The 25,431-nt window shown below is 45.0% G+C and overlaps 1 protein-coding gene across 9 annotated transcripts in view; it reads right to left on the reverse strand.

Annotated features, from left to right (window-relative positions):
* TSNARE1 (t-SNARE domain containing 1) overlaps positions 1–25,431 on the reverse strand; it is a 448,564-nt gene that overhangs the window by 398,450 nt on the left and 24,683 nt on the right. For 6 of the 9 annotated variants that reach the window (XM_038161056.1, XM_038160980.1, XM_038160989.1 and 3 more), the window contains one exon: positions 4,264–4,314. The exons of the other annotated variants lie outside the window; for them this stretch is intronic. The gene's annotated coding sequence lies outside the window, so the exon portion shown is untranslated. The remainder of the gene's footprint in view (positions 1–4,263; positions 4,315–25,431) is intronic. 9 annotated transcript variants of the gene reach the window in all.

Below are 25,431 nucleotides of genomic sequence, written 5' to 3' on the forward strand. Positions count from 1 at the left end.
TTTCCTCTTGTCCTGTCACTCCATCCCTTGTCCAAAGTCCCTCTCCAGCTCTCCCAGGGCCCCTTTAGGCACTGGAAGGGGCTCTGAGGTCTCACTGGAGCCTTCTCTTCTCCAGGCAGAACAGCCCTGACTCTTCCATCCTATCTTCTTAGGAGAGGTGTTCCAGCCTCCTGATTAGAAATCCTTCCTTAACACCCAGGTTTTCCCATCTGAGGAGCGCTCCCAAATCACAAGAAATCCTCTTCCCATGTGGTGCACAGCAGACACCTCCCACAGCCCGACAGCAGCGCTGGCATCCAACACTGGAAACCTTCCCTCTATTTGCATGCTCGGCTCTGCCAAAAACAAAGCACGCTGCTCAAGTGGGAGAACACCTTCCTACTTCTTCAGGGAAGGCCAGGGAATTTGTGCAGATCCCTGGTTACTTGGAGGCAGCATTGCTCAAGGAAGACAACCAAGGGAGCTCAGAGCAGCACCTCCCAGTGCTAAGGAGATTAGGACGGCGGCCCAGGGAATCAGCAATCCCAGCACATCACAGCCACACAGCCTTGCCCACGGCTGTCACTTTGAGGAGAGTTTGCTACAAAACCAGCACAGAGATTATCTTGTTCCCTTGCAGGAATGCAAGGATTGAGATGCAGGGGAAAAGCAGCGAGACGGGAGCCGCAGGCTTTGTGGAGGCGAAGCCAGCTCTGCTCACTGAGCAGGGACCACCACATGGAGGAATTCCGGCCAGAAACCACCCCAGCGCTGGAATGCTGGCCAAGAAAGCGGTTTGAGAAAACACAAAATGTGCCAGCAGCCTGATGACACTGCCCAATGCTCTGAGGTGGGGGTGCACTACATGCCAGGACATCCCGATGACGGCAGGCGTGGGTAGTTATCAGATTAACTCACCACCCAGGGAGAAGGGATTTTGGGTCACCACAGTGCTCACATCACATGCTGGCAGCTGGGAGAGCCACATGAGGGTGTTGCATAATGGCTCTTTTTCCTTTCCACACACACTCAGTGGCATCCCAGAGAGCAGTGTCACAACCAGGGATCACCTGTGTGGTGAGCACACGGAGCAGCTCGCTGCGAGGGGAGCAATGGCAAGCCAAGTCCACCAGGAGTCCACAAAGAATCATGGACTTGTTTAGGTTGGAAAAGACCTTTAACATCATCAAGTTCCACCATTAACCAAGCATTGACTGCAAAGGCCATCTCTATGCCATGTCCCCACGTGCCACATCTGCACACCTGTTAAATCCTTCCAACACTTCCTTGGGCAGCCTGTTCCAATGCTTAACAACTCTTTCGGTGAAGAAATTATTCCTAATATCAAATCTTAACCTCTCCTGCCACCACTTGAGGCCATTTCCTCTTGTCCCATCACCAGCTTTGAGCCCTTCTATGTGCCCTTGGACAAACAAAGCGCCCAGGTCCTTCACACCTCTGAAGACAAAATCAGCACATGATGGAACAGTTCATGAAAAGCAGCATTTCTGAGGTTCACAGCTGACACCTGGAAAGATCAGAAGGATGGGGACAAGGAGAAAATGCAATGAGATCTAGCAAGGACCTGGGCACAATGAGGACATGAACACATGGATGTTTCATCTCTCTTTGTTTTAAAGGCTTATTTTATGGATAGTTGTATGCACACAAGATGTACATTTATGACTGATAAAAACACAACTTGCCCAATTAATGTGCCGATAACTGAAAGCACCAATGACCAGCCAGAGACAAAGACAGAAAACCACTCAGTGACACACGAAAAGTTTGAGCAGTGAAGCTGATGCTGGACACAAATCCAGGCACAAGCTTAGCCCCAGTCAACCTCTTACTTGCATCACCTGAATGGCTGAAGCACAGGTCAGGCCAGTTGAACCAAGTCCCCAGGGGGAACCTGCGGGTCTACTTAGCAAGGAGTGGCCTCTCCAGACCTCAGCAGCCTCTGGCAAACACTTGGTCATGTGGATGAAGGGCTGGAGCCAGGGAGCACCTTGTGCTTGTGCCCTGTGCAGCCCTTCCAGCAAAAGTGCTTTCACTAGTGCTCACTCAGCACGGAGCATGAAAAAGCTAAAAACAACTCCACTGCCTGGACTTTCAGGGTATCAGGAGGTGAAAAAGAACAAATTTGAGCAGGGAGAGATTTGGACTCTCCGCTGCAATGTCCTTCTATAGCTTTGCTCCCAAAGCACCACAGGTGGCTAACAAACAGTGAAATTTTCCAGAGCATTACACACCCAACTTAGAGGGTATGACTCTTCCCAAAGGGTTTCCATCCACTTTTCTCATCATGCAGCAGATAGACAGGGAGAGCAACAGACCCCTACTACAATGGGAGAGGGCAATCAACAAGTGGGCAAGAGCACAAAGACAACAGAGGGACAGTGACAGGACTGGACAGGTCAACAAATTGACAGGGGCAAAAATGTTGTCAATACAGCCAAGGACCACCATGACAGATGGGGAGAGAGATCCTGACCCCAGCCTGGCTGACACCATCAGTGCAGCTCCCAAAGCACCACAGGACTGTCACATTCATCACACTTGGTGTTCTTTACAATTCGCTCCACCACCACCAATGCCCTGCACAGGGTGACTCCGGGTCCAGCAGGAGCCAGACTGGTCACAGACACAGGGATGCCACAACAGTTATTTCCCCCCTCACTGCTGAAACAATCTGCTCCATCACCTGGCTGATTACAGCTTCCCAACCCATTGGTCCAGGTTATTTCCAGAGGCCACATTCCCATGTACCTGCTCCTTTCTGCCACACAGAAGAAACTGCACATGAAAGTAAGAGATGGGAAGGGAAAAAAGGGAAAAACATAAAGCTGAGAAAAGATGCCCTCAGCAAAATTTGTTTTAAGGCACGACTAGCTGGTACTGAAAGCCAAATCCTCTGGTTTTCAGTCCAGACCCTTGTGGGAAGACAATTTGTGTTCTCTCTCTCCAGCCAGACCTGGTGCTTGGGGACTATCAGGACAGCAGTAACTCCACTAAAGCTTTCTGCTCAGTCCTGCTGCAAGGAGATCCAGGGGAATGAGCACTGGTATTTAGGGAAACATCACCTGTATCAAAGGGGACACCCATCACATTGATTCAGCACCAGTGCTGCCACAGGTGACAGGAAAATTACACAAAGCGCTGCTCCCTCCCCAGACATGAGCCTTGAGGGGGATGAATCCATTTCTGTCTTCAGGGTCACCAAGGAAGAGTCCTATAAATCTCCCTATGCCTCCAAGGGGAGGTAAACCAGGTGGGAGGGACGGAATAATCCCAGAAAAAGCCAGTGGAACTTGGCTGTGGCTGTGCTGCCCACAAATGGATCTGCCATAGCTGGATCTGCTGCTGGACCAAAATGCAATTTCTCTGGGAGGGGACTACTGAATGTCCAAGGGACACATGAACAGTGTGCCATGGGCCAGCACTCCCCTGCTTGCTATTCACACTGCCCAGGAGACCAACAAGGCTTTACCACCCTGGCAGGAGTTTCTAAGATGAGGAACATGAAGTTAAACCTGAAAACTTAGAGAACAATACAGTTCTCAGTGATTTCAGGGAACCTGGGGATGGACTTTTTAGTAGGGCCTGTAGTTTCAGGGTAGTGGTTTCAAACTGAAAGAAGGTAGGGGTTCAAGTGAGATAAAAGATTGTGGTAAGACACAAAAATGTTGCCCACAGAGGCGTCAGGTGCCCCATCCCTGGAAAGATTCAAGGTCAGGTGGGATGAGGCTCTGAGCAAGCAGATGAAGTTGGAGATTTCCCATCATTGGACATCTCACTGATCCTTGAAGGGGATTATATTTGATGACCTTCAAAAGTTGCTTTCAAACCAGACTATTCCATGATTCAAATTCTGCCTGGCATCCTTAAGCACCCAGGTTTCAAAGCACTGCATTCTCCAAGTTTATTTTATTCCTGTGCATGGTTTGCTCTAGAGATCAAAGACATGGAACCAGCAAAGGATCAGCACAATGAGAACACAGGGAGAACATGAAAATATGGCCAAAGCTCTGAGACAACTCTTGGATAAGGTTGCTTTCCATATGAGTGAAGATAAAGCACTCCCTCCCCAGCCTCACCAGCAATAACTTCCATAAACCAGCTCTCCCTTTTGGCAACTCATTCCAAAAGGGAGTGAAAGTCCTATAAAATGAAAGTCACAGGGATAAAAAAAAAGTTTATCCAGGGAAAAATTTTATTTGCATCTGCCTGAGTCCCATAATTCCACGTTCAGCTGACCCTCTCCTGAAGAGATGCTCTTACCAGCTGCTTCCCAAGTCCTGCTCTCCTGGGCACACAAGACTTTCTTCTAATCTGGAAGAAAAAGCAAGACAACTGATAAGTACTGGAAAAAAAAAAAAAACAAAAACGATTTCACTGTCATGATTAAGGACATGGCAACCATCAGCACACAAAGAGCTTTGATATCCAGGCACATCCTGCAGATCCTGCAGCCTCTGAGCTGGGCTGTAGGAACTGGTACAAAAACAACTGTTAATTACTCAAAACATCACAGCTGAGCATGGGGAACAGCACCTCCTTTTCCAAAGAAAGTTGATATGAATCTTTAAAATTCCGAGAAGGTTTCAATATTTCCAGATTAGCAACAGTAACAAAGTTGTAATTGTTTGCAGAACACCTGCAAAAATAATAAATAACGAATTAAAACCTTCAATGGAAAAGGAGAATCACTTGTTCTAAGTGTCCAGTCTTCTTTAAGATCCCAAACCTGCTGTGGGAGGAACACTCTGGCCACAATCCAGTTAAGCATTTCAGCGTGTCAGATTTGAGAGTAGAGGGAGAACCCTGCTGAATCAAAGTCTTGGCATTTCTCACCAGCTGCTTGTTTCTCTCTCCTGCTGGCCTTCAAACACGTACACACACTCCTACCTTCCAAGAACTTCCAATTTTAGCTTTTATTCTAGAAACAGCACCTCCTGGTTACAAAAGCAACCAATTTTGCTGCCAAGAAAAAGCACTGGTAGAACCCCAAGGGGCAGGTTCCTGCATTAGACGAGCACCAGGCAGCTCTCAAGAGCTCACAAAAGGCCTTTTAATTAATACTCCTACTTGCTTTGCTCAATTAACACCAGTGAGGAAGCCCTTCACACACTGCCTTCAGCTCTGGTCACTGTGGGCTGAACACTTTAAAAATGCTTTTGCATTTATAAATACTTCCTATACAAATGCCATGCACTTCCTACATGCATACACTCTACAGAAAGCTATGTCAAAAAAGAAATTGAAAACATTAAAAAAAAAAAAAAGTATGCAATTTCCCCAGAGAGAAAAAATCAGAGATAAAATTGCAGCAATGATTTATATCTGCCCAGAGGAGCAGAGCAGCAATCCCAGCCCTTGGTGACCTCTGTGCAAACACACCGAGCCAATTACACACTGTGACAGAGGATTTTCCCCTCCCAGAGCAGCAGCTTCTTGTTGCTCAGAGTGAGACACATCAAAAGGTAGTGCAGCTAGTGAGTGTGTGTTACTGAGCAGGCCGGGGACAACCAGCCTCGAGGTTTAATCAAGATTTGGATCCAATTGTGTGAGGGGTTTTGTAAACATTGATCTTATGGAGTTGTTACATCTGGAGGATCTAATTCCCACTGACCTGCCCGTTTAACCTATGGAAATCACCACGGGGCAACTCAGCTCAATCCTCCTACTCCTTCCCTTCTTGTTTGCTGTGGTCTCCATCCCATCAGGAGGTAAGTGTTAATCCATCCACCTCATCCTTCAGTGTCCCACACCTGGGACATGCCCAGCAGCACTTCTATGTCCTTTGGCAAGATAAAAGGCAAAATACAAACTTTTTAAAGCCACCAGTCATAGCCAGCAGCTGACAGAAGAAATGCTCTCAGCTTCCTAGAGTTACAGAATAATTTAGGTTAGAGAAGACCTTTCCGATCCATTAGTCCAACTACTAAGCACTGCCAAGGCCACACTAACCCACGTCCCCAGGTGCCACATCCACACATCTTTAAAAACCTCCAGGAATGGTGACTCAACCATGTCCCTGGGTAGCCTCTTCCAATGCTTGAAAAACCTTTCAGTGAGGAAATTTTTCCTAAGATCAAATCTAAACCTCCCTGGTGCAAACTGAGACCATTTCCTCTTGTCCTGTCACTTGCTGCTTGGGAAGAGTGGGCAGGACAAAAAAAAAAACAAAACTAAAAACAGTGGCTGAGAGCTGGGAATTTGTGACTTCACAGGCCATTCTTTTCTGCTCCAGAAAAAAGAAAAAAAAATTTATTAGGAAGAGTATGATGAGGAGCATGCAAGAGGTGCATGTAGGTCTGGATTTTAACCATCACAGGCTCACTGTCCCTGTTTCCTGCAGGATATCACTCAGAGTAGCCAAAACCCAGGTGACTCCAGCAGGAGAAAGAAATACAGGTACTTCAGAAGATCCAAATCTCAGCTCATCCTACCAGCGCCCACAAGGACACTGAAATTCCAGATCCCATCTGCTCCCCAAAAGAGGAAGTTATCCCTCCTCCTGAGATGTTTACAAGAGGAAAACCACCTCAGCCTCCCAGCTGGTGCTTTTAGTCTTCCCCAGTCTGCTCCACCTATGCTGTGCATTCCATCATCTGCTTGGAACTGGGATGGGAGCGTCCTTTTCTAACATCCTAAATGAACCAGCTTAATTATTACACTTTGGGCATTTTGGGGGGTTTTACCTGTTTTCGTGTTTGTTTGAAGCATTCAACCATGGGACAAAACAATTTCTGCCTGCACTGAGAGAGGAAACACTCCTGAATGTTTAGGTGAGATTAATTTCAGGATTGTGGCCAGACTGAGGAAATTGGTGGCAGAAATCCTTCATAGCTGGATAATGAGGTTGTGGCTTTATGAGTAATTCTCCTGAGTTATGTGCCTGGCACCTTGGGTGTGGGTGACAGATTCCTTCCTCCCCTCCATTTTTGAATGGGAAATGTCATCCAAGTGCACAAACACAGTATTTATTAAAAAAAAAAAATTAAAATAGCAACAACACAACTCATGAGGTGGAGGCACAGATTGCATCTCACTTGTACACTGTACAATCAGCTGCTGTCTGGAGGAATTTCCCTGCTGGGTTCTCCTGGGTTCTCCAGGAATATCCCCAAACTCCATCACAACTGCAATGTGCCCAATATTCCAAAAATCTGAAGAGCCTCTGGGGTGAAAACCAGGACAGTACCAAGCCTAATCAACAAAAACACATCCCTGAAAATCTCTGTTGTACCATTATTTTTGATATGGAGAGATTAAGCCAGGCTTTCTCACTCCCTGCTGCTGAGCCATCTCATATCCACACCCATGGTCCATACTGTCTGTGCTGATTTCACATTCCTCCTCCCAGCCCAAAATGGCATCTCTGGATTGCAACCAGCTCCTCCTTTTTGAGCAAGCAAAGGCTTTCACATGGAGGCCACCTGAAGTTTTAATGCTGTCAAAGCTCAGCTGCACGGAAATTAGAGAGGAGAAAGAGACGCCTTTTTGTGGAGATGCCTCTGCTCCAGCTGGAGCCATCTCCTTCCATTACTCAGCTCCTTTTTGGGAATTCTCCATGCCCTCCCCTCTGCCATGCCCAGGCTCTAGACACGATGATAGCTAATGACAGCTCCTGCTGGCATGATATCCACCCTGCTTCTCCTGGAGGATGAATGAGCAGATGGGACCAGTGGAAGATGGCTGAACTGGACAACTGGAGTCCTTCCAATCCAGTGACTCCCACCCAAAAGACAGAGGAGGCAAAGATCCTTCAGGGTCAGAACCTTTTTCCTAGGGGTAGGAACAGGGTCAAGGAAGACATGCAGGTGATTACTGAGAGACTGTGCAGACTAACTCATGTCTGCATGGTTGGTTTTACCATTCCCTAAATTCCTGCTTTGCTTGCTTATTCCCCAGCCAACCCACTGCATTATTACAGCAAAATAAGCACAATCCTGAAGAACTTTGAAGTTAATATGATGGGCTTGCAAGCATCTTCCATCATGCAGAACTAAAATTAAAATGTACACCCGCCCTTGCCTCACTCCCTGAAATCCACCAGGCAGAAACTTCCCTGTGTCACATCAAGGGACTCCAACAGCTGAAGGGGTTAATGGGAAACTGCATTTCCAGCTGCTACCAGGCTTCAGAGCAGGGTTCCAGTCCCACCACCACATCTGTTCCAGCAGACCAGCCCCTGCCTGAGACACAGCAAAGCTGCTTTTAGAGCAGCTTCCTCCATCAGAGCACTGACAATCATCCTCCAATATAAATGGCGATGAGAGAACCAGAGGAATGGTGGTTTCCAGTTGTTTTGGAGAAGGAAAAGGCAGCCATGAGGATTTTTTTCAGGAAAAAATTACTTAGGAGCTCATGATTGTTATGGCTGTGTCATCATAATGACATAAGAGATGTAAAAAATAGAAACCAGAAGAAAACTCATTCAATCTCTGCAAAAACCTGAGGGGACAGGTGGGAAAAAACACAAAGTTCAGAGACAGCAACACAATGACACCTCAGGAGGCTGGGCATCCCTAAGGAGAAAAAGTTTCTGAGAATCACAGAATCACTGGATGGTTTGGGTTGGAAGGGGCCTTAAAGGACATCTTGGTCCAAGTCCCTGCCATGGGCAGGGACACCTAACCAGGTTGCTCAAGCCCTGTCCAACCTAGCCTTGAACACTTCCAGTGATGGGAAATCCACAGCATTTTTGGGCAACATGTTCCAGTGCCCCCAGCCCTCACAGGGAAGAATTTCTTCTTAATATCTAATATAAACACGCCCTCTTTTCAGCCTGAAGGCATTCCCTCTTGTTACATCACTCCATGCACTTGTCCAAACCCCTTCTCCAGCTCTCTTGGAATCCTTTTAGGCACTGGAAGGGGCTCTCAGCTTTCCCTGGAGCCTTCTTGTCTTCAGGCTGAACAACCCCAACTCCCTTAGCCTGTCTCCATAGCTCCAGTCCCGTGATCAGATTAGTGGGCCTCCATCTGAACCACCTGGGGAAACATCTCCACCTTCAATGCAACATCAACAGGAAGATTTGGGGCAAAGACCTGACACTGAACTCCCAGACCAGAGCAAAACCCTGATATCTGAACTACAGCTGGTCCTACACTGCAACTCCAGCTCAGATGAGCAGTTCTATCAGAGGTACAGACACTGACTCACAGCCCTGAAATCACTGTGAAAACCCTGTTCAGCAGCAAGGCACCAACATGGCAAGTCAAGACATTCCCAAGGTCTTGCTGCAAACCCCAACTGATTTTTCTTTTCCTCAGGCTGACATTTCCTTCACGGCTCATCACACCATCAGGACCACAGAAAGAAGACCAACACCCTCTCAGACACCTTTTGGGAGAGCAAACACAGCTGCCTGCCCTTGATGGCAATTTTGGGGTTGAAACTGAGATGCAGATTGCTGCCAAAACAACCACCCTGGGGGAGCTGTTGCTTTTTCTCTTGAAATGCAGAGCTACTTTCCATTTCTTCCCTCCCCTTATTTCTACTGATTTCACCAGATTTCTTAGAGAAGGAACAGCAATTGCATGACTCAGAGGAAGAATCATCTTCTACCCATCACAGAAATGCTCACATGCACACAAAGAGCTGGGCGAGACATGGCCTTTTGTCCCAGGCCATGGGTATCAGACTGGCAAAGCTCTGTCACATGCCCAGAAGAAAACACAGGCAAGAGAAGAAGCAACAGCACCAAGAGTCAGAGGCTAAAATTGCAGGGCTGTGATGAACAGAAAGAGGTTTCCTCCAAGAAACCACCAAGCCAAGCATGAAAGTCCTCAATCTGAGCGCAGTGGAGGTCACAAGAGGAGAAATCTCCAACTTCCTGCATGGAAGAGGCTGTGTGAGATCAGGACAGGATGATCAATGTGGTCAATGGATAACATACATGCCCAGGAGCAAAATGAAAGCAACAACCCTCAGTGATGCACAGAATATCTCATCTACCATACTGATTTGCCTTCTTCACAAGCCTTAAACTTTTGGAACACACCTCCAGAAAAAGTTGTGATTGACTGGAATATATTTTCTATTGTCTCCACTTTTACTGCATTTTTATTGTGGTGCCCAAATATTTAATTGCTGGAAAGGTGGGAGTGAGGGCTGGCAGGGCACATGCTCAGAAACACCAGGAGAAGAGATGGCTCCTCTGACACAGGAAGAGAGGTCTGAAAACAGCTTTCTGAACTGCAACAGAAGTCTTGCCATAGGAAGAATAACATGATCCCCTGCAAAATAGAAAAATTCGCTTGATGGTGTGCAGATATTTACAGCCCCCAGGGCTGTTTTCACAGTTATGGTTCCTCCTTATCCCTAATACAGCTGACAGCAACAAGTGTAGGATCTGGAGACTCTGTGAAGGGGAAGACAACTCATAAAGGCATCAGTGCATTTCAGCAAGGCCTTCAGAGTCAGTTATCTGATGTTTTAGACTTCACTGATGGCATTTATGAGTTTAAAAATGTATATAAGGCTTCAACATCCTCTCCCAGCCGCTCTCTTTAGGATGCAAATGCAGCTTAACACGATTAGGCAGCACAGAAAGCCCAGACATTTTACAGGATCAACTGCATTCCAGTTGTCAGGGGAAATAAAGAGACAGCAGCTCAACAGGCAGGCTGGACAAAAGCCTGTTTTCATCTCTGGATGGTTTTCAGAGCAGCACAGGACAGTGCAAGGAGGAAGAGCCTTTTTCCAAAAGGCATCGAGCCCTGCTACAGCTCTACATGGGGAGAAAAATTGCCAAAAAATAATCAAGTAATCCAGTATTTGTTAGCAAGAAAATACAAATAAAGAATTAATTTTTAAAAACCCTCATCTTTAAAACTGGAAAAAAACCAAAACTCCAAGAAAGTTGCCCAGGCACATTTCTGTATTTACAGATGTAAATAAAACAGGAAGTTAATGAAGGAAGGCAGGTTTGGATCAGATATTGAGAAGAAATTCTTTACTGTAAGTGTGGTCAGGCCCTGGCACAGGTTGCACAGAGAGGCTGAGGACTCCCCATCCCTAAAAGTGTCCAAGGCCAGGTTGGATGGGGCTTGGATCAACCTGGGGTAGTGGAAGGTGTCCCTGCTCATGGCAGTAAGGTTGGAATAAGATGATCTTTAAGGTCCCTTTCCACCCAAACCATTCCAGGATTTTGTGAGTCTCTGTGTTATCTGAAACTCCCAACACTAGGACAGAAAAGAGAGAGGAGAGAGAAAAGGAGAAAGCTCTCAGTGTGAGGCTTCTGGAAGCTCAAGGCTTTTATTTCCACTGCTCAAGGTTCAGAATTGACAAGTTGACAAAGTGTCTGGAGTACCTTGAAACACTTCCCCTCATGAATGCTCTTTCAAAGGAGAAGCAATGTGAAAGTGGCAGGAACTAGATATTTCTATAGAATTTGTCATCTTTCACAGAAAAATCAATCATCCCTAACTCTAGATATTTCCTTTTTTTGCTATGAAAAGACCTAAATAAAGCATTGTTATTGCAGACTGCAATTAAAAAAATTAAAAGAAAAATATTTATTAATTAAATCTTCTGGAGCATCTCTGCTATGAAGACAGGATGAGAGAGTTGGTGATGTTCAGCCTGGAGAAGAGAAGGCTCCAAATAGAGCTTAGACTTTCAGTCCTAGAGGAGCTCCAAGAGAGTTGGAAAGAGACTTTGGACAAGGGCATAGAATGACAGGACAAGGGACAGTGGCTTTAAGCTGAAAGCAGAAAGATTTGGATTAAATTTAGGAAGAAATTCTCTACCATGAGGGTGGTGAGGTCCCAGCACAAGTTGCCAGAGAAGCTGTGGCTGCCCCATCCCTGGAAGTGTCCAAGGCCCGGATGGACAGGGCTTGGAGTAATCTGGGATAGTGGAAGGTGTCCCTGCCCACAGTAGGGGGTGGAACTGGATGATTTTTAAGGTCCCTCCCAACCCAAACCATTCTGTGATTCCATTAACGATTTTTGGATCTACCCCTGAAATCCCCAGTGATTCCAGAGGACCTTTAGATGGCAACAGAAATAATGACAAGATGTTTCTAGGAGAAATTCAAAGCATCTTAACTTGTGCTTCTCTTTCTAAACAACAGGATCAGGAGGCTCTCAGTAATCATCAGTTTGGCAGGTCCATCATTGCAAGACGTGAGATGGAGAACCACCTGAGCACAGGTACAAGGTGCCAGGTGCTGTGTTTGCACACCTGACATGCTGAAGCTGCTTGGACCACCCCCCCACACCTCCGTGCCTCAATCTCCCACCCTAAATCTTGCACCACAGCCCTGACCTTTGGGCAGTGCTTTAGGACCTCTGGGTCTGTTACGCAAGCTCGGTGTTACCACCTCAAGCCCAGGTAATCTAATACAAATCACTGCAGAGAGATAATGGCGTGGCCTATCTGAAAATAGACAGAAATCCCCATCAAAAACATCTAAGTCGTCATGATAGAAAAATAAATCCAGGCAGATTGTTGCTCTCATTGTATGAATCATCATGTTGTTATAGCAACTTCGTATCTGCACCCAATCTGAAAACCAAGCACAGCTGAAATAATATAACAGCATTAAGTTAAAATGATATATAACAAGACAAAAATGGATCGGTTCGATCTCCGAAGAGCACCCACACTTCTTTCTCACCCTCTTCCCTCCCTTTGGAAACATTGCTTTGCTGTATTTAAACAATAGGAAAAAAAAACCAGCCCAGACTTGGAGCTCATGGAGAAGAGGAGCCCTAATGAGCTTTTGAATTCAAGAAGACTCTTCAAAATGAAAAATCACAGAATCGTGGAATCAAAGAATCATTTAGGTTGGAAAGGACCTTAGAGATCATTTTGCTCCAGCCCCTCTGGCATAGGCAGGGACATTTTTCACTTGTTTTAAGTAAAAAAAAGTGCAATTCCCAGTTACAACCACCAGACCCAGCCAACTGCTCCTATTTCTCCCATGTACTCCAAAATTCATGTATTGAATGAATTACATAAATTTTATAATTTTTTTTATCTATAGTTTTAATTCATGCAATGCAGGACATATATAAATATATATGTACATTGTGTCCTGGTCTGCTCAGGAGTCCTGAGCAGAGATTCCAGCCTGAACAGAACATTTAGAAGCAAGAAAGGGGATGCACAAATTCCAGCTTTAAAACTGCAGGTCTGTGTGGTGATTTTATCGCTGGAGAAAAAGCAAAAAGTGTCACCAAGGTTCTTTCCATTGGAGCAGCAAAGGAAGAAAGGTAAATAAACAGAATTGTTTCAGGGACTTGGCAGGAAAGCACAGCTCCTCTGCAAGGCAAGGGGAGCCCACCAACCTCCAAAACACTGCAGGTGCCTCAAAAAACACCATTGTGCCCCAATTAGAGCCAAAGATGAGCAGAAAGCACCACAGGGCACTTCACTGCTCCTCTCCCCATGCAAAGCTGCCAGCAACAAGGTCTGAAGGAGAAGGGAAAGTGAAAAGAAAGAAGCTTGGGAGATTTGCAAATTTTGCTCTTGATGTTTCAAGCAAATTAAGACCAAATAAACCCCAAAATAGAAAAAGCAACCCACAAACCCACAGCTCTAGTCCCAACAAAGTCCTATTAGTCTTAACAACAGCACAAAAGTGACTCAATTAATTAAAAGCAAATAAAAAGAAGCAGCCTAACTTATTATTTCAGAGTTCAAAACAGCAAAAGCACCAGTCTGCCCCAGACAGAACTCTATTTTTTCTTTTCTTCTTTTTCTTAAATGCATTTATTCATTAAGGCTTCCTCGTAGGCTGTGTAATGAGTCACTTCTTGCTTCTCTATGAAGTGCAAAGGGATGGAAAGAAATACGATTTAAATGGAGGATGGAGACACTCACAAAGCCTGTTAGAAAAGCTTGAAAAGCTTTTGAAGGAATCACAGATAAAGAGAGGCAACTCCTCACATGGACCCCAAACCCTTTTCTCTATCACCAGAGCTTTCCCAGGGTCTAAGCCTGGCTGTCTCCTCGCTCTCAGCCAGCACAGAAAACCACCCCCTCTCCTCCACTGAGCTTTCTTCCTCCCCAGAGGAGCTTGGGATGAGAAACCCAGAGCTCAAGCAGGAGCAATGCAGCTCCTCTCAAGGACCTGGTGGCTCAGAAGTGTGGATGTGGTTTTCCCTGCATCAGTGAAATTATGGTCAGGGGGATCCATCAACAGCACAAGGCATTTTATGGCTCTCACCCTGGCAGCCAGAGAAGCCCCAGCAGCCTCCAGCTCAGAGTGAGCCACACATGTCCAATTATTCTGCAATTGTTTTTCTGAGAATCACAGAAACACAGAAGGGTTTGTGTGGGAAGGGACCTTAAAGAGCATCTGGTTCCAAGTCTCCTGTGGTGGGCAGGACACCTTTCACTAAACCAGGTTGCTCCAAGCTCCATCCAATCTGGATTTCCAGTGGAGAGGAAAAGTCTTTCCAATCCATCAGATCAGAGATGCAAAGCTCAATGAAAAGCTCAGGAGACAAACCCTCTCATCATCAGTCTTATTTCAGACTGGACCTGGAATATCCTGATTTGGTCTCCCAACTACTGTCAGGAGTTTCCCCTGGCTCTCCAGGCCCTTTGAGTCTTCCCACCATAAGTTCTGAGGAAGCAAAGCCAGCACAGAGATGTGACACAAGTCTGCAAAGTGGCTGAACAACAGGAAGGGCACATGGAATTGCCACTGCAATAAACACGAATCCCAAAAAAGCACAACGTGATCCCAAATCCACTGCTGCCAGCTTTCCAGCAAGGACTCACACCTTGTCCATGTGCAGAAGTAGAAAACTTGAAATAAATATTAGGACAAAATAGATACTGGGGAAGAAATTCTTCTCTGGGAGGGTGGTGAGGCCCTGGCAGAGTTTCCCCAGAGAAGCTGTGGCTGCCCCATTCTGGAAGTGCTCAAGGCCAGGTTGGACAGGGCTTGGAGCACCCTGGGATAGTGGAAGATGTCCCTGCTCATGGCAGGGGTTGGAATGAGATGATCTTTAAGGTCCCTTCCAACTCAAGTTATTCTATGATTCGATTTTTCTGTGAAATTGTTCTGGTGACAGCCATGATCATGTGTCATTCCCATGGCAGAGATCTTCTATCTTCCCTAGTATGGTGTCTCTCACTTTTCTAACATTTATTCAATCTGAGAAAAAGAAAATTTAAACAAGAAAAAGAAAAAAAAAACAAACAAAAGCAAAACTGATAAGTGACAAAATCCCCCACAAAATCTAAAATTAATTAGAAATCCTCCGAAGTACAGAATCTAGAGGAACTTTTTTGCTGCCACCTAGACCCCTTCCAAAGGGTTCCCATGCCAATCTAATAATAAAGCTGTCGTATGGGGTGATGTGATTTTAGCTTTCAAGCTGAAGGTTGCTATGGAAGGCTGTTCCCAGCAGCAGCACTGTGCAGCATTTGTAAAAGCTCTTTCCAGCATCAGACACTGATTTTTTGAGTAGGAAAAAAAATAAATCACTATTTTTGTTTTTAAAAAGTTCCATAAAAAGCATCAGTGCTGGAGAAAAATGTAGAGGAAAAAAAAAAGCAAAATATAAAAGGGGGCCGTAATTCAGATGACTGTAGAAATGTAGATGCACTAAAATCCCCTTCCCAAAGCTAAAATACACGGAAAACCCTTTTTTTTTTTTTGTTCAAATCAGTGCACATCAGATGAGTTGCTGCATTTGCCAACACCGGGTTTGTTGGGATGTGGGAGAAGTTAAAGACAATGAGATGATCTCAGGTGCTCTATAAATGAGGTGCAGAAATGGGAACAGGTATTGCAGTGCCTCTGTGGGGTCATCTGCTGTGCACTGAGATCTTGACTCGCATAAAAATAAGGCATCACTTCACAACAATTTGAGGAAGTTTACCTAGCTCTTTAGTATTTAAAAAAAAATCATATATATAAGAATTGGTGCAAGGAATTAAGTATTGTGTGTGTGTATATATATATATATATATATATATATATATATATATATACACACACACAGAGTTATGTAAAGCTGGTCAAATACAAATGACTCTCCTAAAACTAACAAACCAGTAAACACAGAAGATATTTTCTACAGCAATCTGAAAGATTTAGGAGACTGTTTGTCATGGTTTGACGCTGGCCTAATGCTAGTGCCCCTATGAAAACCCATTCTCTCCTGGTGTCTGCTGTGAGATGTGATCAGAGACAGAGCAAAGCAGGCCTCCACTTGTAAACAAGAAAAAACTTTATTATCATATAACTACAATAAAATTAACACACAGAGCAGAATGGAAACCTTTTAAACATTTCTCCTCCCCCCACTCAATTTCCACAGAATGACACAAAACCTTAGATCTCTTCCCAGTCCATCACCCTTCAAATAATCAACTCAGTCCATCTCCACCCTTCTGACAATCACCTCTCATTTTATCGAGGAGAGAAGAGCCCCTCTTGTGCTACCACAGGTTTCCCCTGGAAAAAACACAGTCGAGTCCAGCTGTGTTTTCCCGTCACTCAGTAACTACACGTCGTGACTTCTTCCTTCCATGTTCAGTGCTCTCACCACTGCACATGGACCAGAGCTGCTTTTAGGGTTTCCCCTTTCAAGGATGCCTTGCCCAGTTCCAGAAGAGAACGACAGTCTCTCACTTTTTCGGGACACCAGTCCCCCCCAATATTTCACCCCCTGGGGCCGAGGGGTCTCACCATCACTTTATCACCTGTCATCTCCGCTCACATCACTCCTTTGGCACCGCCTCCCCCTAAAATGCAGTCTCTGTATTACAGGAAAGGTTCTATCCATGGCTATACAAGAAAAGTCCAGCCAAAAGCCACTCCATCATCTCCTCCACCTAGGATTTTTCCCCAACTTCTCTCAGTCGTTCTTCACTTGCACAACTCTCATCACACTTCTATATTTCCTCTCATCCGTTTCTCTCCTCCTTCGACTCCCGGAGGATCAGCATTTGCCAGGTTTCCACCGTCCCACAGAAGGGTTAAAATCACAGTCTCTGCTCGTCTCGAACTCCCACACCGCTCAGCACTCTTCCCTTGTCGCCCCCCCCCCCTTCTCCTCCTCGGCCAGGCCAGTGCTATCAAGTTTCAAGATAGCACTGGCACCTCTCTCCTTCTCTCTCTCTCCCGAGGAGGGGGGGGGCTGCCCGCTGTCTCTCTGAGTTCTTCCACCCCTCCATCTCTGTGGGGAACTCACTCTTGACCGAACCATCACCTCCCGTCCTCTGCCCATGGCTCCGGCCCACCTCCCTCGGCCGCATGGCTTTCCCCTCCCCCGCCCAGCCCGCAGCTGGGCAGGGGAGGTCTGAACTCTTCCATCCACCGGAACCAAGAAGAAAATTCCCCTGGGAGCTCCTCGCTTTTAACCCCTGTGTTCTCAGAGGCGTATCCATATCCTCAATGGTCAAACCAGGTGCCAATATCCACATCTGGGCACCTATTGGTTTGACCATTACCACCTCCCAAAAACTCATTTCCTCTCAAACCACAACACTGTTACAACCTGCAGGATTTACAGAAGAAACACAGGAAGAAGGAGGATTTAACACAAGGACAGAGCCCAGAAGCAGCAGTAGAAGGAGACACAGTCGCTTTTACCTTTAAATAGTGAGGTGAAGACCACCAAACACTGATTTGTATAAGGCTTTCTATTCATGCTGCCAAAGCTTCCAGCCATTAAGTGCCTTAAATCTTTGCAGGTTAAGTAAAGGAGAGTTGGTAGATGAGATATGTGGATGGGGGTGAATATCTAGAGAGCAAACACATCCCAACTGGAGATGTGAGAGCCGAGCAGAAGACACAGCCAGTTCCCTGCCCATACCCAGGATATGGAGAAGGGTGACGATCAAGATCATCCAATTCCACCCTCTGCCATGGGCAGGGACACCTCCCATTGTCCCAGGTTGTTCCAAGCCCCATCCAACCTGGCCTTGGACACTTCCAGGGATGGAGCAGCCACAGCTTTTCTGGGCAACCTCCTCCAGGGCCTCACCACCCTCCCAGGGAGGAATTCCTTCGCAATATCCCAAGTCTGCCCTCTGTCAGTTTACAGCCACTGTCTCCTGCCCTGTTACTCTATGCCTTGTCCCAAGTCCCTCTCCAGCTCTCTTGGAGCCCTTTTAGGCTCAGGAAGGGACTCTAAGCTCTCCCTGGAGCTTTCCCTTCTCCAGGCTTTACTCCATGATTTTTTGCCTCAAGCCTTAAGTGGGAAGTCCTACAGTGACACCACTGAGATGCTCCTTCTTCATCAAGAGCCAGGAGGCAAGAAACCCTATAGACAGATCCACAACCAGAAATTTCTGTATGTCAGAGGTTTCAGACCCAATTTAAACTCTGACGGAAGTTATACATAGGTGAAATCTTAAGATAGAGGAAGAAAAACTGATTTGAGTCTGATGTTCAGATAAGCAACTGAGGTGCTGCAGAAGAGATGTTTTCAAAGCACAGATCTAGCCTGGGTCCTTCACCCCACTGATTTCACAGCTTCTGAGACAAAGTCTCAACAAGGAACAGAGAATCTTTTGCCATTACAAGCTTTTACCAAAACATACAAATAACTCAAACAGAACCCCTGATCAACGAGTCAGAATTTGTTAAAATGCTCAAACTCCAAATCAGCAACAATCAGGAGCCCATGTTACCAGGCAAAACAAGAACCATCACTGAGATGCACTGACTGCACTGGCAGTACCAAGAACACACCATTCCCTTAAAATTATTATATTAAACAAAATAAAACCAGACTGAATTATTGCAAAAGACTTCACTAGCAGCCCGAGGCTTCAGAGCCCAGCCAACCCACCCTCCACATTCCCAAAACTCCTCCTTCCCCAGCACTCTGCTAATAAACTCAGGGATGTCCTTCCCAGAGGTCTCAACGCCTTGTCAGCAGAAATTCAAATCAATCCAGCCCTGGAAGCAGCTGCAGCAAATAACTCAATCACGTTCATCATTTTAACTTATCCTATTTATGAATCAGGTCAAGCTTGAAATCTCCATTTACATTATCAGCCTTCGTGATATTAAGATAATCATGCAGAGGACTGATCAAAGGTTCCCTTGCAACTTTGGAGTACAGGAATTACCATACAATAACACTTTATCTACTCCAGTGTCCTTCGTGACTGTCAAGAATACTTTCTTCCCAAGAAAATAGGACAAGGAACAACATACTGAAGAAGAAACTGCTGCCAATACTAAATCTAAGAGTAACAGGGCAGTGGGTGCTGTACATACATCTCCAAAAAAACCATGAAGATCACCACTTTTAAAACAGAACAGTTTGGGCAGGGCTTTGAGTAACCTGGTCCTGACCCTGCCCATGATAGGGGCTGGAACTGGATGGTCTTGAAGGTCCCTTCCAACCCAAACCATCCTGGGATCCCAATATCTGCTGAAAGTCTCTGAGAAAAACAGAAAGATTCAAGCTGCCTTGAATTACCTTTATTTTATCTCGCCTGTATGGAAGGGCATTTTGATTTTTCCAGACCGATACTGAAAATGACCTGAAATGGTTCTCTAAAGGGCCTCAATTTCTGTCAGCCCTGCTTTGATGGGAAGATGAATCCTGCAGCCTCCTGACACCCAGAAATACTCTGCTGATGCTCTTTCAGCCCTCTCTCTGTTGTCCCTCCAGCAGCTGCAGCACCTGCCCAGCATCACCAGGTCACTGCAGCAGATCTGAAAACAGCCACCAAAACATAGAAAAGAGAAAAAGCAATTTCCATCTTCTCAAAGAACTTTCACTCTTGTATTCACCTCCAACTCACTGTTTTTCTTCCTGCAACAAATAAAATGCAACATCTTTCTGCTATTTTTGTGAAGAGATGTTTTATCCAGAGTTTGGGCAAAGGGAAACAATTTCTAACCTGGTTTTAAGATTATTTAAAGAGGGTAAAAAAACAGAAGGACATAAGCTTGTAAAACAGTCTTATGTGGGAAGAAAATATAGGAACACTTTATTGGAAGCACTTCACTTCTGATACCAGCTATTAAAAATGTAGATATAATCCTTTATTTATCTCATTTGCAGCAAGAAAACTCTCCACACACAGAAAGAAAAATCACATGGGATATAATCCAACAACAATCTCCCCCATTAACTCGAGAACGATGTTCTATTGAATATTTCAAGCGTGATTACACTGTAACAAAATGGCACCATGCCACCAAGCCCTGTAAATTATTTTCTCTCAATACTTCCCTTCCTTGCAAAGATGCCAGGAGGCTGGATAAAAAAAAAAGTGTTCCTGGATCAAAGAAAAAGGCACCAAAGAAACATGGAGGATCCTTCAAGTGACAATCTCAATGTTTGTCCCAAAGTGGAAAGATGACCTGCTAGGCGGGATCTGGGCTGGGAATTATTGCACCAAGGGGATGTTTCTGCAAAGGAACAAAATACATAGGATTTAAAATTATGGCAACCTGCTCTGAGTCATAACTTGGAATGCAGTTAATGCTTCTGCTTCGATTTTAGGGCTTCCAGTAGTAGAAAAATTTCACCCTAGTTTCTCTAATGTGGAAAAAACACCATGAACAGCAAGAGATGAAAGCTCAAAACAGCTCCCTGGGTGATGCATGAGCTCGGAGAGATCCCAGGTCCAGTGAGCTTTGACTGGGAATCTGGCTGTCTTTTTTCCAGTCATGACTTAGGGAGGAAGCAAACACAAGCAGAATCACAAATACTGCCAAGTCCAGGCAGTGAGGCTGTAACACAGCAAATTAAATACTTTGTCAAAGATTTTCTGATTGTTCAAAGGATTGGGATGTGCAAGAAGAGGCTTGCAGGGGTATGAACAGCAGGCAGAGTGCTGAGTTGAGCACATCTGAAAATGGTAAACACTGACATGGATTCAATTTGAATTCCCTGGATGTGTTAGAGAACAGGGAAGGGAGAAAAAGCCAGGTTCACCCACGTAACTGAAGTGTTGTTTTGATGAATCCAGCTCTACAGCCAAGGGACCAGAGCCACCCCAAAGGTGCTCCACTGACCATGGAAAGAGTCACAGGTCTCCAAGAACTTCTTCAAGTCCTTGGGGACTGCTGTTGTCACTGTCTGAGCCTGACACCACACAAATAAACAAAACCAGGATAAGCAACCTGGTCTGGAGGGAGGTGTCCCTACCCATGGCAGGGGTTTGGATCTGAATGACCTTTGAGGTTCCTTCCAACCCAAACCACTCTGTGATTCTGTGATTACGGGGGACATCAACTGATGGGCAAAGAAGGGGAATGGCACCTTTAGACCCTGACAGCAGCTCATGCTCCCCAAAATTCCAACTCGCTGCCTTCTTGAGCACACAAGTTGATTTTTTTTTTTATTCAGAAATTTTACTTCAATATGGCTTAGAATTATGAACACCAGGCCAAATAAATGTGAAACAAAGATGGAGAGGAAGTGTTGCAACAGGCACACTCCTAACAAAAGCTGAAGCCAATGAATGTCACCACTGGCACCTCAAAAGGAAACTCTGCCCAAAGCTAATCCTTTCAGGTGAGCAAGGGGATGCATAGGAAAGGAGACAAAATAATATAAAGATTATTTTAAGGAAAAATAGAATTATTATAGGTCACCAAAACATAAAGTTCACCACCCAGAGAGTGGTGAGGCCCTGGCACAGGTTGCCTAGGGAAGCTGTGGCTGTCCCATCCCTGGAAGTGTCCAAGGCCAGGTTGGATGGGGCTTGGAGCAACCTGGAAGGTACAGGGGCTTTAGAAACAGGTGATCCTTAGGTGCCTTCCAACCCAAATCACTGTAGAATTCTATGGAAATTGTAAGGTAAAATTGGTGGTGCAGTTTAATTTGATTCTTAATCTTTTTAATAGAGAAGAAGCTAGGAAAATGTTGAGAGATGGAGACCTGAAATGCTTTTTTCCCCATGGAGACTGGGGAGAAAAAAGGTGACACACTGAAGGAGTGAGTTTGATTTGGAAACTGGCACCAAACAAAGCAGAAAAAGCCTCAACAAGGAATAGTTTAGAGAACAATCTCTTAGCTTCCTACAACATACTAGGAAAAAAAAAAACACCCAGGAAATCTCCCTCAAGAAAAAAGTAAAAAAAAAAAAAAGAAGTCAGGAAATACTCAAGAGATAAAGGATTTTTTTGAATAATTGACATACAGCACAGGTTTAGAGGCCAAGAACTCCAGGATCCAAAGACACAGAGGAGCACATAATGAGACCAGCCAAAGTTGCCATAACTAAGTTGCAACATGAAATGCTTGAAGCCAAGCCTTAATGATTTACCATCAGGAGAAACCCAGGGAGGATTCGTCACCACATTTGCATATAAGGACACTGCTTGCTCTTCTTTTCAGCATGTTTTTACAGATCGCCATCCAAAAGAGAGATTCTTGAACTAAATGAAGCCTGTGGCTCTCTAGGCAATTCCTAGACTACTTATAATTAAAGGCACCATTAAGCCTTCAGAGAAGCAGATGCCGATCCATGTCAAAAGTTACACAGCTGAGCGGGGTCTAATTACACTGAATTCAAGAGATACATCACATCCCCAACAGATGTCATTTTATTGAAAGCTTTTTCCATATCTCACAATCTTAAGATCCTTTGAGAGTTTCTCGCCTGTATTATCCCTTTTCTTTAGAAAAGACCATCCAGAGTCATCTGCCTGCAAGCTTAAGATGAGGTAAGTGGCAAACAGAAGAAAAAGACATTGATGCAGTGGGGAAGCCAATTAAAAAAAAAGTTTACATGGAGAAACAATTCCTTCGTTCCCATTTCACACTTTTTTGATGGTAGGATGGTATTTTGGGCTCCCTTTTTTTGCATGTTTATTCAGGGTCTGTACAGCCAAGCAACTGCACATTCTTGGGAACTGGTAAATGCTACAAGCACAGTTCATCCATTCCCAAAAAATGAGGTTTATGAACAATGTAAATAAAAAAAACAATTCGGAGCCATGAAAAGGGTTCTTGCACAGCCTGGCCCAGGTGGCAGAACAACCCAAAATACCTTTTGGATTAAGACACTGATCAAGTTTTCTCCTCTGCATTTAAATGGGAATAGAAAGTCCAAATAAACTCAGAGGCAGCCATCAAAGAAGATACTAAAAATATTATCATCTAAACACAGAAAGGTCGAAAAATAAATTCTTAACTGCCTTCTCAACATAATGCAGAAAGCACATCTATTCTTAAGCATTCACCAAGGCCAGTGAGTTTGGGAAAAAGACAGATGGGAGAATATGTAGGAGAATATGTTCTCTGAATACTTCCACAAATAGGCTACCAAAAGTCAAGAGAGATGCTGTGTCACAAGGGATGCAGAAGTCACAGGAGAAGCATTTCTTGACATTCCCCTCAAGGAAAGAGATCTTCTTGAGCTGAGAGAGAAGTCTTTACTACTTGTTCCCATGGCATTGCCTCCAGACACTCATCCCATAATTTTCTGCTATGTTTAAACAAAATGGCCCCATGGCTGTGGAGTGACAGATGCCACTTTTTCAGCCTTTCCCAGCAACATGGTGATGATCATCACAAAGAATGACAGTGATACAAGAATCATCAGAGGCCTGTGCTGAACTTGCCTTTTACTGGTCCCATTTCCCTGCCTTTTTAGCTGCTCCTGTAAATTGAAGCTGTTGGAAAGCTTAAACAAATCAGAGAAAAAAAGAAAAATAAATTTAAAAAACCTAAATCATAACTATCAGCCTGAAAATCAAGGGAAATATTAAAGGTAGGAACACTTCTGCTATGAAGACAGGCTGAGAAAGTTGGGGCTGATCAGGCTGGAGAAGAGAAGGCTCCAGGAGACCTTAGAGACTTTCCCAATACCTAAAAGGGGCCTACAGGAAGGGTGGAGAGGGAATTTTCACAGGGGCATGAAGTGATAGGACACAGGGGAAATTAATTAAATTGAAGGAGAGTGGGTTTAGATTGATTATTAGGAAGAAATTCCTCCCTGTGAGGGTGGTGAGGCCCTGGCACAGATTTCCCAGAGAAGCTGTGGCTGCTCCATCTCTGGAAGTGTCCAAGGACAGATTGGATGGGGCTTGAGGCAGCCTGGGATAGTGGAAGGTGTCCCTGCCCATGGTAGGGGTTTGGAACAAAATGGTCTTTAAGGTCCCTTCCAACCCAAATTATTCTGAGATTCTATGAATCTAGGAAAGAAAGATAATTAAACACCAGGGTGGAGAAATAGACCAAAGCATAACACTCACAGCAAATACCCAGTGAGTGGACTATCTATGAGTAAACAAATGGGAAACCAACCAGGTTTATGGTTTCTCCTGAGGTGGAGGGAGCAAGTAGACACAGCAAGTGGCAGATGAAGTGCCAGGAGGTGAAAGGCACTTCTGTGGAAAATGAGGGGCCTTCTACTTGCTCTTCAGCAGATGGAGTGCAGAAAGCAGATGGAGATGTTCCTTCTCAGAATCGTGTTTTAGCCATTTCTTTTGTGACATCCTGGCTGGTGTCCCCATAAACAGCAAGGCCAGTCTTAGGGGTGTAACCAAAAGTATGGTGTCAACCACTAGTGCTCCTGTTCTCCAGTCACTTTCATTGGGCAGTACAATGTTAAGGGTTGGACTTGATGATCTTAAAGGTTTTTTCCAAACAAAATTATTCTATAATTCTGAACTGGGCCATGAGGAAGGATGGAACACCTTCCCTATCAGGAAACACTGAGAGAATCTCGATTGTTCAGCCTGGAGAAGCAAATGCTTCAGGGTGACCTAAATTGGGTCTTTCAGTACATGAAGAGGGGTCTGCAAGAGAGCTGGAGAGGGACATGTAGCGACAACATGTAAGACAAAGAGGAATGGCTTCAAACTTAAAAGGAGCAGGTTTAGATTAGATATTAGGAAGGAAAATTTTTTCCCTGTGAGGGTGGTGAGGCCCTGGCACAGGCTGCCCAGAGAAGCTGTGGCTGCCCCAACCCTGGGAGTGTTCAAGGCCAGGTTGGACAGGGCACGAAGCAATCTGGTCTGGTGGAAGGTGTCCCTGACCATGGCAAGGGGTTGGAACAAGATGATTTTTAAGGTCCCTTCTGACCTAAACCATTGTGTGATTCCAAAACTTTTATATACATACTCTGACAAGCACCAGACTATCAATGTATTGCATCCCAAAACCCTGAGTGAGAAGCAAATTTCCCACAACCAGAGGCCCAAAGACTCAGTTCTTGTTTCCCAAGTATCCTGTGTCCAACCAGCAATGCCACAATTTGCTTCCAACACAAATCTGTTGTGCTCCAATAAACGGATCTGCCACATTACTCTCCCATTGTTGAAGAAATTTGGACCATAATTAACAGAAAAGTGTCTTTCAGCTAAACAGTGACCTGATTTTAGTCAATTTAATCTAAAAATTAGATCTATATCATTGATTGCATGAATATGCTTTTCTATTTTAAGGATTTCTCACCATCTTGACTGCAAACAAAAAACAGGGTCTTGTTTGCAGTCAAGTCAGAGCAAAACTGATGAATGCCAACACAGCTGGATCTCAACAG

This window comes from Motacilla alba, chromosome 2, assembly GCF_015832195.1.
Source record: "Motacilla alba alba isolate MOTALB_02 chromosome 2, Motacilla_alba_V1.0_pri, whole genome shotgun sequence".
In the NCBI taxonomy this organism is placed as follows: Eukaryota; Metazoa; Chordata; class Aves; order Passeriformes; family Motacillidae; genus Motacilla; species Motacilla alba.